Below are 10,798 nucleotides of genomic sequence, written 5' to 3'. Positions count from 1 at the left end.
CTAGCGACTTCAGAGCTGTTTCTGGTTAAACAGAAAGGTCTCAAAGAGGTTTTAAAGGTCTATTGCTGAAGGGATCCTTTCCATAATGTGGTTGTTCCCATCAGTCAATTAGACACAAAAAACATAGGAAAATAGGGTCCAGGTTGAAAAAAACCCTTTAAGGTTAGGATAGCCAATTGGGCCAGATTAGTTTACATTTAACATGTTGACATCAGAAAGATGACTCTAAAACGAACAAAACAGTACTATTCTGTCGGTGCTCATGCAAAGAAGAGGGGAAGGCCATGGAGCGAGAGAGACGGTGTATTTGTTTGGGAGTTGAGTTCAAATATTAACATCTTTCTCTATAATCACAGACTCCGCCCTTGATATGAAATAAATTCCCAGTTATAAAGCAGAGAGGAAACGTTAGAGCCAAGCATCTTACTATCACTAACTGTATCCACATTCATATTTAGACGAAACAAAAGATAAATCCAGCTACAAAAAAGCCTATATATATATATATATATATATATATATATATATATATATATATATATATATATATATATATACAGTATCTCACAAAAGTGAGTACACCCCTCACATTTTAGTAAATATTTCATTATATCTTTTAATGGGACAACACTGAAGAAATTACACTTTGCTCCAATGTAAAGTATGAAATGTACAGCTTGTATAACAGTGTAAATGTGCTGTCCCCTCAAAATAACTCAACACACAGCCATTAATGTCTAAACCGCTGGCAACAAAAGTGAGTACACCCCTATGTTAAATTCCCATAGAGGCAGGCAGACTTTCATTTTGAAAGACCAGTTATTTCATGGATCCAGGATACTATGCATCCTGATAAAGGTCCCTTGGCCTTTGGAATTAAAATAGCCCCACATCATCACATACCCTTCACCATACCTAGAGATTGACATGGTTTTATTTCAGTTAGCCTAATAGCTGGTTTGATTTGCATAGAGAGATGTTTTTATGAAAGTACCCCATGCCAATCTCTAGGTATGGTGAAGGGTATGTGATGATGTGGGGTATGGTGAAGGGTATGTGATGATGTGGGGGTATGGTGAAGGGTATGTGATGATGTGGGGGTATTTTAATACACTTAATTATTAGGGGTTAGGCATTGGCCTCGAGTGGTTGAGGGTTAGGATAGCCAATTGGTCAGGGGATAGGACCTGTACAAATGGGGTTACGTTACCTTGCGTAAGCATGGACGCCTGGCCAATAGTAGTGAGTGAATGCTATTGAAAGGCAGGCCTTGCCTCGAAGTTGAGTGTGTTCCATAATAACGCTTAACCATTGTTCGTATATGGTCGGAACAATGGGATGTCGGAGCAGAGGGTTTATTTTTTTCGAAACAAAGGTACGTCGGACTAGTGGGCTGTAGGACCAACGGGAATTTTTCGCATTATTGAGAGGTCAGAACAATGGAGCGTTGGAAAAATGACATGGCACCCCTTTTAACCATAGACTGTATATAAGAATGGATCAACAGATCTGGACGGAGACCAGTGAAGGATATTAGAAGTCACTTTCCCGGTGATGGCTGAGCGTTACTGAGCAGCCTCCAACTGAGCTTGAAGACGTAGATGTGACGTGAGCAACCTGTCTGAAAGTTGGAAGTCTTCTGGTAGCTGTGCCAAGAGAAATCTCAATCATTCCCAATCTAGCAGAGACGGAGAGCGTAGGTATATGTAAGGAGATAACATAGACACAGGCTAATTATTGATCACTAAAATGATAGTTAACATTAGTAATTAACCTTAAACAGCTAATGGAAGTCCAAACTGCCTGAGAGCTTCTCCTGTACTATACGGTAATTCCTCTACTATGAGACAGTAAGTCTCGTGGTTATGACCCAATCGTTAGCCTATTTTTATAAAAACGTCTGCTACGGAGCCATAACGTGAGGTACAAGGTAATGGAGCCTTTAATACATTGTTGTGTTTCTTTAGAAATAAACAACGGACAAATAGAGTCTTTAAACTCTTCAGATGTAAAGTTATTCTCTGTCAAAGTGACGTCAAAATGAATGGCAGTCAATGGGATGCTAACGGGGGGTGATGGCTTTGTAGCATTAAAATGGCGCCATAGGAGGTTCGCGGTCCGAGGAGAGGCTTACCCCCTTGCTTTTAACGCCACTCATTTTTCTGATGCGCAATTAACACCCATGTCAAATTAAGCAAATTTCTCCTTGCGGCCGCTAGCTGTCCGTTCTGTGTGCACTGAAAAAAACTCATGAACTCATAAACTTCATAGACAGCCCTACTCTGTAAATGGGTAACAAACCAAACACAATTGCATTGGTGTTCGTGCACGGGACAGGGGAAAGGCCATGGATGTATAAAGAGAAAGGCAGTGGGAGCGAGAGGGATGGTACATTTGTTTAGGTGTTGAGTTTTTATACAGTACATTGTGCATATTGGTGTCCTGCTATGTTGAACTACTGTGTCATTGTAGGCAGTTCAGTCCCCATGCAGCTCCATCTATTGTATTCATGTGCAGGCAGCAGTGTGATGTTCCTGTGGTGCGGTGTGCAACAGTCAGCGTGTGAATGTCAGGGGTGGGTGTGTTGTGTAATCTCCTGTCTATTCAATAAAAAGCCTTTTGTTGCCCTAATCACGTACTGCTGGAAGCTGTTGGTAGACAGGAACAACATGAACCATCAGGGTGAAAACAAAAAAGTTTCGTTAACGGTTAATTTATGGATTCACGAAACCATTCTCAAGGCATAACCCCCATTTTCTACTGGGCACGTCAGTGCTGAGCTCCGGTTTTGTTCCGTCCTTCGCCACGTGCCATGCCACACCGGGAGCAGAGCGTCACAGAGCTCACAGATGTTATTGTCTCTACTACTCTTACGAAGTACTTTGCAGAACAATCAGGTGTTAAGCTAGTATCTACAGTACCTTCCACTCCAGGTAGAGGGCTGCATTGGGATTGGGTCCCGCGGGACCCAACGCAAATCTCGCGGGCGCGGGCGGCTTAAAAAAAACACTGCGGGATCGGGATGTAGCCTGGAACCCCCCCACGCCAGCAGAAACCATAGATATACATATATACTGACTGAGTATATACTGTATAGGCCATCTATGAGCAGACACCAGCGTGTCTGAGCCTCCCAGGACGGGGGAGCTCCGAGCCAAGGCTCCTCTCTCCCTCTCCTCTCTCCCTCATCCTCGGCTCCTTCCTCCCCCTCTCTCCCTCTCCTCTCTCCCTCATCCTCGGCTCCTTCCTCCCCCTCTCTCCCTCTCCTCTCTCCCTCATCCTCGGCTCCTTCCTCCCCCTCTCTCCCTCTCCTCTCTCCCTCATCCTCATCCTCGGCTCCTTCCTCCCCCTCTCTCCCTCTCCTCTCTCCCTCATCCTCGGCTCCTTCCTCCCCCTCTCTCCCTCTCCTCTCTCCCTCATCCTCGGCTCCTTCCTCCCCCTCTCTCCCTCTCCTCTCTCCCTCTCCTCATCCTCGGCTCCTTCCTCCCCCTCTCTCCCTCTCCTCTCTCCCTCATCCTCGCTCCTTCCTCCCCCTCTCTCCCTCTCCTCGCTCCTTCCTCCCCCTCTCTCCCTCTCCTCTCTCCCTCATCCTCGGCTCCTTCCTCCCCCTCTCTCCCTCTCCTCTCCTCATCCTCGGCTCCTTCCTCCCCCTCTCTCCCTCTCCTCTCTCCCTCATCCTCGGCTCCTTCCTCCCCCTCTCTCCCTCTCCTCTCTCCCTCATCCTCGGCTCCTTCCTCCCCCTCTCTCCCTCTCCTCTCTCCCTCATCCTCATCCTCGGCTCCTTCCTCCCCCTCTCTCCCTCTCCTCTCTCCCTCATCCTCGGCTCCTTCCTCCCCCTCTCTCCCTCTCCTCTCTCCCTCATCCTCGGCTCCTTCCTCCCCCTCTCTCCCTCTCCTCTCTCCCTCATCCTCATCCTCGGCTCCTTCCTCCCCCTCTCTCCCTCTCCTCTCTCCCTCATCCTCGGCTCCTTCCTCCCCCTCTCTCCCTCTCCTCTCTCCCTCATCCTCATCCTCGGCTCCTTCCTCCCCCTCTCTCCCTCTCCTCTCTCCCTCATCCTCGGCTCCTTCCTCCCCCTCTCTCCCTCTCCTCTCTCCCTCATCCTCATCCTCGGCTCCTTCCTCCCCCTCTCTCCCTCATCCTCGGCTCCTTCCTCCCCCTCTCTCCCTCATCCTCTGCTCCTTCCTCCCCCTCTCTCCCTCTCCTTCTGCTCCTTCCTCCCCATCTAACAGTACCAAGCACCTGCCTTCTTTGCCTTCATCTTCTCCCTATTAACCTATAAAATGACGTGTTTTCTCATGCTGGACGGGAGAAGACACAACATCAATGCATCTCTATTATTGTGCGGGTATAAATTCTCAGAGTTTTGCGGGTGCGGGCGGGAGTGGACGTACACATTGCGGGAGCGGGCGGGAGTGTAACACACACGTTGCGGGTGCGGGCGGTAATGGTCAGAAATTCGCCAGGAGCGGGCGGGAGCGGGATGAAGAAAACAGTCCCGCGCAGGGCTCTAACTCCAAGCACTCCTACAGTTACACGCCATGCCTTCTCTTTTCTGGCGTTGTCCTGATAAAAGGGATGTTTTTCCACCTCCAAGATGAATCTCTCGTCATCCGTGGTGTTCCTCCAGCTCAACCAGGACAAAACCGACGTCTTAATTATTGGTCCTGAAGCTCAGAGAGAGAAAATGGATGCAAAACTGCAAATAATGGCACTTCAACCCAGCCAACAAGTCAAAAACCTAGGGATCATATTTGATTCAGATCTCAGCCTTGAGCCACACATCAGAAATATTACAAAAACAGCCTTTTATCATTTGAAGAACATTGCCAGAGTGCGTCAATTTCTCTCTCCAGCCAACACAGAGACATTGACGCATGCTTTTATTACCTGTAGGATAGACTATTGTGATGTCTGTGTAATAATTACAATTATTACAAAACTCAGCTGCACAGGTGCTGACGAAGACCAGAAAGAGAGCACACATTACACCCATTTTAAAGTCTCTACTGTTATGGTTGCTTGTATTATGATTTCTGTATGTTTCCTGTTTTTGTATATTTATTCAGTATTTTTCTGTTCCCTGTCTTGTAAATTTATCCTTGGTTGTGTATTGTGGTCTGTGTATATTTTGTTGTGTATTTCCCTGTTTAGGTTCTGTTTCCTGTTTTATTTTGATAGTCTGTTTTCTGTCTTGTCATGTCTAGTTTTACTCTCTGTGTTTCCCTCCTTTGATTACCCTGCCTAAATCGCCCGATTTGAAGCGAGATCGAGACGCCCCGTCTGTCCCAGCAGTCCCACACCGGAGCCCGCTGCGGCGTCACGGTTCCCAGCCCGTGGAGACCCGCCCGCACCCTCGCAGCGGTGCCTCCGGCAAACACGATGTTTCTCAAACCCTGCCGCATCGATTGGCTCACCCCAGATGCAACAGCTTAGGGGCCGGCCGCCGCCTTACAGGCGGTCGGCGCCCGGCGAACCCCTGTCCCAGTGCGCGGCGCCCACCTCCCCGGCTCCGGCCGGGACGGACGCCTCGTCCCCAGGGCTACCTGGTTGATCCTGCCAGTAGCATATGCTTGTCTCAAAGATTAAGCCATGCAAGTCTAAGTACACACGGCCGGTACAGTGAAACTGCGAATGGCTCATTAAATCAGTTATGGTTCCTTTGATCGCTCTAACGTTACTTGGATAACTGTGGCAATTCTAGAGCTAATACATGCCAACGAGCGCTGACCTCCGGGGATGCGTGCATTTATCAGACCCAAAACCCATGCGGGGTGCCTCTCCGGCCGCTTTGGTGACTCTAGATAACCTCGAGCCGATCGCTGGCCCTCGTGGCGGCGACGTCTCATTCGAATGTCTGCCCTATCAACTTTCGATGGTACTTTCTGTGCCTACCATGGTGACCACGGGTAACGGGGAATCAGGGTTCGATTCCGGAGAGGGAGCCTGAGAAACGGCTACCACATCCATATGTGTTTCACCTGTCGTATCACCTGCCCCTCATTTGTTCATTACCTCGTGTATTTAACCTCTGTGTTCCCTTTGCCTCTTGTTGGATTGTTTTGTGTCTGTGTGTGTCCGTTGCCCTGCTTTTGTGAGTTTTCCCTTAGAGTTTTTCCAGTCCTTGTACTGCCGCTTTTTGTTAATAAATTCTCAGATTGATCCTTCCCCTGCCTGCCTGCCTGCTCTCTGCGTTTAGGTCCTATTTTCTCCTGCCGTGTACCACTCTACATTATCTTCTAGTTATCTATGTATCTGTATTTTATGTTTTAACAATTTACAGTTTATGTACTTTTTAGCCATTGTTTGTTCCGGTTTTGAATGACATAATTTCAATTAAGGGGTGGTTGGATAGGCGGCTCCCAGCACCGCTGGTACTGGGAGCCGCGTTGGCCGTTGCCTTGCAAACGCGGCCCCCAGCCCCCTCGGGTTTGGACCCCTAAAAACTTGATTGGGGTGTATGTACTGTGTTAGCATTTGTAATTGGAATGAACGGGCACCGTCTTTGGTATCAAACTCTCCATCATATGTATGTGGAATTAAAATTCATGTAGCTAAAAAAAAAAATTATGAATTTCACGCAGCTAAAACTATTTTGGTGAGGTTTTGGTAAAGCCTTTAAAAATTTAAATTCACAGTCCAGACTCCAGAGAATCAGAACTCTTTGCATTTATTTAATTTGGTTAGTGAAGTAACGATACACCACACCACATAACGAATGTTATGAAGCGAGCACACAGAATCCGAGCCGTACAGATGTACTGACCCTCCTGGCAGTAAACTAATTAGCTCAGCGTTTCTAGATGACATGCACTCAATTAAAAGTAAAACCCAAATCATCCAACCAGGAGCACAACCCTGCTGTCGGTTTCTGTCATTAAGTAAAGGAGTTCATTAAAACGTAGATGTCAGATGTTAACATTTGAAAAATAACACACACATTGATCAAATTAACTCTGAAGAGTCGACTGAGGAATATTTTCACCTAATGAGAGGAAGAGGTTGTTTTTCTCAGTTTAATTTTTCATGGGAAAAGTTTTCTTCTTTATTTAAACTGAGCCCTACTTGCCATCTAGACGTCGTTTCTGCCCAGCCCTTCTGACCAAGAACAGATCCAAATTCTCTTTGGTACCACAAGCCATAAAAGCCTTAAATCAGTCAAAATAAGCCAGATGTCCAGCTGGCCTGGTCGTACCCAAGGGTGTATAGTGTATTGTAGTGTGTGATGTATGTTCTTCATGTTGTGTCTGTCGGTGTCTGATGTATGGACTATTTGTTTGTGTCATTATGTCTGATGTCTTGTCATGAAGTGCCTTGCGACTGTGCCGCAAACCCAACTGCCCCACGGGGACAATAAAGTTATTTACTACTACTATACAGCACTTGCTCCAGAGCATGCTCACTACTTTCTGCCAGCAATCCCACAATGCAATGTGTCACACTGTACTGTACATTAAAAAGAAACTACTGAGTGTCTCTTATAGACCAATATGAAGTGGATGACACAGTTACGTCACTGCAGTTGTGCATTCATTGTGGTGGCAGAAAAACAGCTGAAACAATGGTGAATATACCGTTTATCACAAAACATGCATGGTTTTTCTGGGACAGCCTTCTTATAGTATATCCATGGGCATAGCTGGCTCGTTACTGTACTAACTTGCTTAATCCACCATGTTGTAATGCTACACTGGTCACATAAAATCCAGGATTGAATTCAAAATCCTTCTCCTGACCTACAAAGCACTAAATGGTCAAGCACCATCATACATAGAAGAGCTCTTAGTACCTTATTGTCCCACTAGAGCACTGCGCTCCCAGAACTCAGAGCTACTTGTGGTTCCTAGAGTCTCTAAAAGTAGAATGGGAGCCTAGCCAAGGTAACGTTTTCATACATTGGGCTACATCGTAGGAGCCGGCTGGAGCCGAGAAGATCTGGACTGTATCCAAACTGATGAGAGCACCACCAGAAGATGAGACAGAAATGGATAAAAAGACAGAAAACTGGACGAGATCAGATACTTGGGAAATCGTCAGTTTGTTAGGAGAGATAGACTTATGCTGTTATATCTGATCCGTGTAGGCCTACACGTTATTGTAATTGCAATATCATTCTTCACTAAAGTTTATAATTTTAACTGAACGAATCCTGAGTATTATTTCTGATCTACCAGTCAACGAACACTTAAGAATTGAGGGTGTGAGGTGTAGTGATTTAAGTGGAGTCAGATTTATTTTGGCCTTTTGGCCAGACCGGTCACCGGTCACTCAAATTTTCAAATTAATTCCTTCACTTTGTAAAGCTGCGGAACGGACAGAGTCCAAAACACATTTCCCTTCGGGGACAATAAAGTATATCTGATCTTATCTTATAAAATGAGCCGAAAAGCCGACTGGTGAACAGCATAAGTGCTGGCTCCTGAGACGGATAAGCTAGCTAGCTAGCTAGCTCTATAGTTAGCGTATCCATCTTCGGAGGAGCTGCCCTTCACTCTCCGCCCAGAAAAGTAGTCTGCCAATGGTGGGGGGGCCGCAGGGTGTGCTAGGTAGGGACCGGGTTGGACGATATGTTTAAAACAAATGTAACCGGCCACAGTCAGCCCAGCAACCGGTGGCAGCTGCTGAGGCGATTACCCCTGCCCCCCCTTCCTCCTCCGTAAGCTGTGAGATGTGTTCGAGCAGCCACCAGCTCTCTAAGTTATTTTAGTCTATTAAATACACAAAATAAACTCACAAACTGTCACGAAAAGAAATATACTTACACATATTTCCTTAATAACAGAAAAATACAACTGTACACCTTTTTGAATTCAAGTTTCTCTTCTTACCCTAACGGAGAACAACGTAGAACAATCAACGTAACTCATCCAAAAACACATTTCATTCTTTCTTCCAAGGCAGACCATTAAATTAGCAAAATAAAATGGCAAAAATCTGCCACTTAAGTGTCCCACCATACACCGTTTGAATTGTTCTAAATACAGGCGATATTCTGGGTCGCGAAAAGTCAGGAGAATATTTGGCATTGTAACGTTTTAATGCAGGTATGGAGGAGAAAAAAAAACCCCAATACCCAACCCTACTGCTGATAACCTGACAGGTTATATATCTACTTTTCAAATTAGTGAACACAGTGAACTTTACATTATGTTTAATATTCCAGGGACCGTGACTGTAATTAGATATTTACCTTGGATAGTTTATTCCGTGTTAACGTTGATGAATCCATCACCTTTGTTCTGGTCGTTTAATTTTGCTGGGCAGTCTTTTCTTTCTTTGTGGCTTTCATCAATTCCAGGCCTGGATTATGGTTATCAATGGACAACCCAGAGTCTCCCGAGACCCAGCAGTCAATACAACACAGACAGGACAATAACCACCCAGAGTAAATATGATAGATACATCACTGTTCTCCTTCTGTGAGCCTAATCACTGCTGAGAGAGACAGAGTGTTAGCCTCCTCTTTATTGAGCTCATGGAGAGGAGAAGAAAAAGAGGGGGGAGCGGTTATTGCCATTGATCTGAGGAATCCTCTGGGCGGCTGGTGGGAGTTGTTTTTTGTTGGAGCCACATCGATCCTGCCTCGACTCTGACACTAATAATTGGTCTGTGGTCAGCTCAGTCCGGTCCCCGAGGGCTCCATCACCTCCTTCTGCTCCACACCGAGCGGAGGCGAAAAGGAGACCTGGATGAAGTCATCACAGAGCGGCGGGGACGCGTCCTGGAGACATACGAGCTTAAAGCAACACCAAAGCACTTTTGCTCTTCGGTCCCCCTACAGGTTGGAAGCGGAATTGTCCATTACCGCTGTCATTGAAACTACAGATCCGCTACCCGATCTGGCAACCTTGCATAGTGCGGTTATAGCTGATAGAGGGCCGCAAAGCGAATGCAGAAGTGCCGTTCACCCTGTTACGAGTTGATGAACCACTGAAACGATTTTGGAAACATTATTTTAAGGTACAAAATAATCTTTATTGTTGCTTTAAAGCTGCACCGTCTCGGCAATAATCCACCTTTTGTAGGCTGTGATCTAGGCGTGTCACGATTTTGATTATATTTTTTTAAAAATCAATCAAAATGATTGACTGCAATTCCCACAGTATGTTCCCCTTCTCCAGCCCAGCTTACTTGCCTACATCCGAAGAAAAAAACAACAGACATAGCGTAGCTTAGCAGCTGATAGCAACCAAGTACTTTTAGTTGCCTCAACTGTCAAACTATAACTACAGGGCCCTGTTTAAACTCGTAATTTAAATTGTCAATTTCACTTTCATTTACACCTAGCCACAGACTACATGCGTCTCCATTGGCCAGAACACAAATCCGATTGCAGCTCATCTTGTTTTCTTCCAAGAGCAAATAAGGTCCGGTCCTACTTCAGTCTGAAAGGTGGTGGTAAAGCACTAGGGGTGACACGATTTCTAATATCGAAATCAGAAGCAGCACCCACGCCTACTTGCGCACGTCTGAAGAAAAAAAAAACAGATACGGCGTAGCTTACTGGCTGGTAGCATGCAGCTAAAGACACAGGTCAATGTTAGCTTACCGGCTGGTAGCATGCAGCTAAAGACACAGGTCAATGTTAGCTTACCGGCTGGTAGCATGCAGCTAAAGACACAGGTCAATATTAGCTTACCGGCTGGTAGCATGCAGCTAAAGACACAGAGTAACGCTAGCTTACCGGCTGGTAGCAATCAGCTAAAGACACAGAGTAATGTTAGCTTACCGGCTGGTAGCCTGCAGCTAAAGACACAGAGTAATGTTAGCTTACCGGCTGGTAGCCTGCAGCTAAAGACAC

At 46.1% G+C, this 10,798-nt stretch overlaps 1 long non-coding RNA gene across 1 annotated transcript in view; it reads right to left on the bottom strand.

The window, feature by feature from the left end:
* The window catches only part of LOC118494680, an 18,197-nt gene extending 7,918 nt beyond the window's left edge, over positions 1-10,279 (bottom strand). The window contains exons 1-2 of the long non-coding RNA XR_004896805.1: positions 10,269-10,279; positions 1,115-1,303 (exon numbers count right to left, since the gene is read on the bottom strand). This is a non-coding gene — a long non-coding RNA (uncharacterized LOC118494680). The remainder of the gene's footprint in view (positions 1-1,114; positions 1,304-10,268) is intronic.
* Positions 10,280-10,798: the final 519 nt, after the last annotated feature.

This window comes from Sander lucioperca, chromosome 3 (genome assembly GCF_008315115.2).
Source record: "Sander lucioperca isolate FBNREF2018 chromosome 3, SLUC_FBN_1.2, whole genome shotgun sequence".
NCBI lineage: Eukaryota > Metazoa > Chordata > Actinopteri > Perciformes > Percidae > Sander > Sander lucioperca.
This window is presented reverse-complemented; position numbering and strand designations above follow the sequence as displayed.